This window comes from Neolamprologus brichardi, chromosome 1, assembly GCF_056152115.1.
Source record: "Neolamprologus brichardi isolate AB-2024 chromosome 1, ASM5615211v1, whole genome shotgun sequence".
Taxonomy (NCBI): domain Eukaryota; kingdom Metazoa; phylum Chordata; class Actinopteri; order Cichliformes; family Cichlidae; genus Neolamprologus; species Neolamprologus brichardi.
In genome coordinates, this window is record NC_142104.1 from 25053876 (window position 1) to 25060684 (window position 6809).

The window sequence follows — 6809 nt, forward strand, 5'->3', positions numbered from 1 at the left end:
TTTTAACCAAATTTTATCCTCTCAGCCACTGAGTGTGTTTTCAGTGGCACCTGATTGTAACTGTGATGTTGAATTCTTGATTCTACTTACTTGCCCCAACCAGTCATCTGAGCTCGAGTGTGTCATATGCAGTATTATTTGCCAGAGTGGTCCAAATGCATCCCACTGACATCTGATAATCCTCCACATTCTTGCAGTCCTAACAGGCACTAGGGCAATTACAAGAACTGCGTCACACAAGTGGGTACTTGACTGCTTACTGCAAGTGTGGGTTTTGAGAGGGACCCTTGGCAGCAGTGAAGTACACCCGAGTATGGTGGACTCGGGAGTTTATTAGTCAGACCTGCAAGATCATCTCGCTCTCATCTCCCAGCTCGCCAGCTGACATTTCTCGTTTTGATTTGTGTTTCAAATCCGTGCACTTTCACACCCCATAATATTTATAGACAGTGCGTGCATAGGATTGCATTGCTTTGTGTGCTTAAAATAGTATTATTTAAGAACTATGTGTTGTTTGCTCTCTTTTAAGCTGGGGCGTGAAAGCACTCATCCAAAGTTCATGAGAATGTTACACAAGCATGCAAATGATTTGTTCCTGATCACTCTGTTTGTTGCCAGCCGGAACATATGACTAGTGTCTCTAATCCTCTCTGTAAAAGAGTAATGCATCATGTATAATACTTCAACTGGTCAATCCTGAAATATTACAGGAGACTCTTTTTAGTGCAAAGCCATAATGAACAGTGAAGTCATACTCTTTGTTGCTGACTAAAATGAAGGGAATGTAAGGAATGCAATAAGCATGCATCTGAAAAAGTGCACTTTTAGTAGTCTGTTTTTATTAATATTAATTACAGAAATGCGTGTTTTCCTAGCATGTAGCGAAGCTCAGGTAAAGTCAAACATCAACTTGTTCTTCTAAGCCTAAAAAGTGACCCAAAAATCAGGGCCAAAAAGGTTGGCCTACAAAACATGTTAAATGAAATAAAAGTAATTTAATTATTTTGCTGAAGCAGAGGCCATATTCATTTAAATCTCTGCATCTGGATTTTAGCAACCTGTCCTGGGAGTTAAAAACCCCCAAAGCCCTGTGAAAAAAAAGAAGCAGACATGGTTTTATTTTAGTTTATTTAAAGAAGAAACAACGATGGAACAAAGCACTGGGCACAAAATTTTAGGTTCCATATGGCATTAATTGCAAAACTTGAAGCAAAATGAGCCGCATCATAAACATTTACTTCTCTAGCCACCTGTTCATCTGTCTATATTTGTCCTTTCTCTCTGCTGCCTCAAATCTGTGCTCATTTCTTTAATTTCTGTGCCTTTTTCCTTTGTTTCTTTGCTTGTCACTGTCAGGTCAGAAGGCAAAAACAAAGTGCAAAAGGATTAATATGTTCACTCCTGTTTTTCTCTTTCTGTTGCCCTTTTATTGCCATCCAATTAGTAGTGTGCAGCCCTGTTGTCTCAGCTGAAATTTCAGCTCTTATTGGCATTACCTACTGCAAAACAGGAAAAGCGTGACATTTCGAGTATGTTAAATTAGTTAACTGGCAGATTGTACCGCACATGTTTGTGTGATGTGTGAATGCATAATTCGGCCTCTGGTCTACCCATTTCCAAATATGGTATACTTTTTCACTTACAGTGCAGCAGATCAGTGACCAGCATCACTCAAAGAGGGCAAATAAAAGAAATGAAGACAGAGCTTTTTTTTTTCTTCGAAAAACTTTCACATTTTATTCACCAAATTAGGTAAGTAGACTTAGTGCCCCTTGAAAGAAGAAATGGCTTCCTGAAATGCATGAATGGCTGATATTAACAAGGAACACTCATCTGGCACTCCATTAACTCAGGCTAAATCTACAGCTCAGTGAAACAGCTAGACAATCAGACCATATAGGGCACCTGTCTTCTAAGTCTTTAATACCCTTCTACTTTTCTAGGAGAGGGAGAGGGAACACTTTACTTGCAATGCAACATATATTCAACACAGATCTCCTTCAACCTTGAATGAAGTGCATTATAGTCTCTTTAGTACTTTGTTTTCTCGTTTCTGATTTTACAGCATGGCATCCACAAAGCAAAGAAAACAGAAATAATGAGCAAAAAGTTCATAATTGTGATAAAGAAATAACTCCTTTATTTCTTTTTTAAGTGGTTAAAAAATAAAGGCCCTCGCTCCTGTGCTTTCAATTCAAGGATAGTTGTAAAAACCTCTCTTTTGTGGCATTTTGACAATATTGTGGTATGTCACAACTATATGCATTTGAAGATGGAGTTTTAAGCAAACAGGACATGCCCAATACAAAGGCACTGTGGTCACTAACAGGGTGTTAGTGACCACAGTGCCTATATGACATATATACACTCAACACCTTTTGTAGTACCAGGTTGGATAATAACCTTTAACATTAAAAACTGCTTTAATCCTCTGTGACATACATTCAACATTCAGCTGGACAGTCCTCGGAGATTTTGAGTCATATTGTTGTAGATTTATCAGCTTTTATGATGTGAATCTCCCAGTCCCTCAAATCTCAATGGTCATCTATCAGATTGAGATCTGGTATCTGGAAGTCATCTCAATGCAGTGAACTCTCAAGAAACCAGACTGAGAAGATTTGGGCTTTGTCACACGGTGCGTTAACCCTGTTAGAAGGAGCCATCAGGAGATGGGCACACTGCGGTCATAAAGAGATGGATGGATGGTCAGAAACAATTCTGTTTTTACTAAGTGGCCCAAAGTGTGCCAACAAAATATCCTCCACACCATTAAGCCGCCACCAGTCTGAACAAGGCAGGATAGATCTAACCATTTGCATTGTTTACACAACATTTTAAACCTACCATCCAAATCCGGCAGCAGAAACTGAGACCAGTCAGTATTTTTCTATCTTCTATTGTCCAGTTTTGGTGATCCTTGTGATTCTGGCCTCAGTTTCCTCTTCTGAGCTGGCATGTGTGGCACCTAGTGAAGTCTCTGCTGTTACAGCCCATCTGCTTCAAGGCTGTATGTGTTTTGCTTTCAGAGATACTCTTCGGCAGACCTTGATTGTAACAAGTGCTTATTTGAGTTACTGTTGCCTTCCTATCCGCTTGAAGGAGTCTGGCCTTTCTCCTCTGACATTTGGCATCAAGAAGGAATTTTCATCCCAAAGACTCACACAAGTTTTGAAGCCACTCACAATTTCACAGCTGGGTTACATGTATGGTGGCCGGTGGATAGTGATCTAAAGCCCACCCATAGCGTCTGTTCACAAAGCTGTAGTTTTCAACATGATACTTTTTCAAAATATCAAAGCACTGTGGAGCACTGATAGAGTCACAGTTTTTCCTGCAAAACAACCACAACTAATTCCATTAACATATGCAGTCACTATCTTGACAATTCATAACAAAGGTAATGCAAGTACAAAGCAAAACTAATGACAGGTGGAAAGGAACCTTTTTAGAGTTACGTTGATAGTCACACCTATAATCCCATAACAGGATTTCCTCTATACAATAGCGCTGACACCAGTGTTCTGTACACCTTAACATCTCAGCTGCAAATAACAGAGAGTGGAAAAAGGTGATATTTGGTGTGGACATGAATATTAGCCAGTCCAGGTTCTTCTATGCATTTTGGTCTTCTGTTCACATGGAAAATTGCACAAATATCTGTGAACCCAGCATTTTCTGACTGAACCACAACATTTTATGCCATGGAATGAGAACACACTTATATTTCCATCAACTAAAAACGCTTGAGGTGAGGTTGACTTTAACTGGGCACTTGAGCTGCCGAAGAAAGAAAACAAACAGACAAAAAGAACAGTTGTCAAAAGTATATCAGCTCTAAATTAAGTGGCTTTGAGACCTTTGAAATGGCTTTTCACCAGTGCGCAAAAGAAAATATTAATTAAGTTCCCCTTTGCCAGCTCTGTCATTTTTTAAAAGGATTTATGTAGCTGTGTTCCCTATCAGTTTGGAAGGAGACACGGGAGAATTAGAGTCAGCTGAGAGAAGGAAGAGAAAGTGGATGGGGAGTCAGTGGTCTGTGAAATCAAGCACTCCTTTAAAACAGGAACCGATGAGCCAGCGATCTTGTAGTCAGCTAATCAGAGAATTTTGGTTCATTAAAAATGTTCGACTTGTTAGTTAGCTCTCCTTAGCAATCTGTTTGCTGCCCCAGTTAAACAGAAGCATTAACCAGCAAGCATCAAGTGCATCGTTTGGAAGAAAACCAGTTTAACAGTTGGTACGAGTGGAAATGATTGCTCCAAGGAATGGCTGCTTGATTCACTTTACAGTAAGCCCCATTACAGCTTGGAGCTTGTTGACTTCCTGTTACATTCCAGAAAAATGGCTAATGGGTGAGGGGAAATGTTAAATGTGGGTTAAAGAAAAAGCTAAACAGAGCAGATTAAAAAACAACATTTGTTTTTTTGTTTTATTTGTAAAATGAGGTAACTCAGAGACAGCTACAAGCACATAATCAGACAATACAGAAAAGATATGGCTAAACAAACCAAAGCAAAACACTACTCACTAGTAGATCAAAACACCACTAAACTCAAAGTACACCACTGAAGCTCACCACTCACCAAACACTTTTACAGCAGTGTGATTGTGAGTGGCTCCTCAGGACAAATGGTTGGGGGGGAAGATTGATAGCAACACCACAAGCCACCGATCAAAAAGAATACTATTCTCTCTTATGAAATCAAGGTAGGCCCAGCTTTAAGTGTTGTTTAGGCCCTGAAAATGTTGTCTATATGCCTCTGGGTTAAATTTGTAGTCTAGCAAGATGGCACTCTTTAGTTTTTAATCTTGTGGCCAGTACATTGCTGTAGCTTTTTGCACAAAGGCCTCAAAGAAAGTCTCTACCAATATAAGGAATGACTGCCTTTTGCATTTCTTGTTTACAGTCTAACAACTGAGGATGACGTTTAATGGGGCTGAGAATTGTTTAAAGACAGGAAAAGACTCAAGGCTGTTGGTTTTGTATCTATAGTGTACGTATTAATGGAGGATTTGTGCGTGGTGAGGATGCGGACATGCATGAAAGCTGTCTGGCTTGACTTACTGCATTGTGCAAAGGAGGAACACATTCCTCAGTTAACTTTATGTAATATTTGTTAGGACTGGCGAGTCATTTGATTAAAATAACATATAAATAACCAAATGAAAGTGTAAGACTGATGTTAAAATTTTTATCCCCCAAACAACAACAACAAAAAACAGTCAGGGGAGTCATCACTAACAAATTACTGCAATTTATAAAGAACCTGTGGATGACTATATTAGTAAAAACAGAACAAGGAAAGAAGCCATAATTGGAAAGAAATTCAAATAGTAATCCATTTTGCAAAAATGACCATTTTGCAAAAATGTGCCACCTGTGCAAAATTATTATTACATCATTATTCCGAGTAGTAATGGCAAAAACAAACATGCACACCCTCCTAAAGATTCAGCTGTGTGCATGTAAAAATACGTTTGTCAAAGCTCACCTGTGGCTGAGATCCCCACAGCACCAGCAGCACAGGTGCAATGTAACACTGTGCTGTAAATCTTATGTTCTAGTTCAGGCTCTTTCGCCTGGTAACAAATATTGTGGTGCATATTCATTTTCACCTCAACACAACGTGCTGAAGAAATTAGCCAAAGCAGGTCTGTCCTGATATAATTCTTCTATTGTTCAGAACTATTCAAATGTCACTAAAATGCCATTCTTACCTTTGACTATATAGTTGCATCAATACACTTCAATTACAGATCATATTCAACCCTGAGCGCAGAGTAGTATTACGTATCTGTCAGAGACAACCCTTCAGCACGGTTCAAACAAGGAGAAGCAAAAATCCTTTTAAAGGATTGTAAATGAGTGAGTCATGCTTAGTTCCATGGTCAAAATAGACTAGAATCATCTGAATACACGCCCAAAACATTAAGCTATAGAGCATAATTTTTGCTCTTAGCCATTGAAATAAAACAAACATCAGAATAGAAAATACAAGTTTCTAATACTGCATACAGTGGCAAAACAGGACAATATTAAATTGTTAGAAGTCGTGAGAAAAAAAAAAGAAGTTATTCTGAAATAAATTGACGCAGTTAATTCCCTAGAAGCCCCTCTGTGTTTTGCTGGGATGAAACAGGATGAAACTGAGAGAAAAATAGGGATGGAGGACTGAAGAAAATTAGTAACGTAATCCACAGCAGGATCAAAAGAGTGCGATTGGATTATATTTTGTTGCATCAGAGCAAATAAAAGATGTTTCAGATCAAAGGCAGTGATTTTCAGTGGGGTAATATGGAGATGCATTATTGAAGATTGAACAAAGTCCATTTGTGTGTGCGTATGCATGTGTGTGTGTGTGTGTGTGTGCGTGGGGTGGTGTTGGTGGTGGTGGTAGGGCGGTCGTATTTGATGTCATAACTTGGGAAACATAGCCTCTCTTATTCAGCAGAGCTCTGTAACTCTACCTGGGCCTCTCATTGTGTCTTTATTTGTTTGATTTCAAGGGAGGGACGTTACAATAAAGCCAATCTGGAAATGAGATCAGGCTGTGACTGATGGTAATTACTTGCTGTCTACACCATTAAGAATTTAATGTAATTTCAGATAGACTTTCCTGGAAGGGGGGTGGGGTGTAGCGGAGAGAGAGAGAGAGAGAGGGTAAGAGAAACAGAGAGAGAGGGAGAGAGAGAAAGATGGAAGGGAAAATAGCTGAACTGTATCTGTAATTTCTCAGTGTATCTGCATGAGATTATGAAGAAAGACCTCTCTGAAACAAATGAACAACCACATAAATAAATGCATC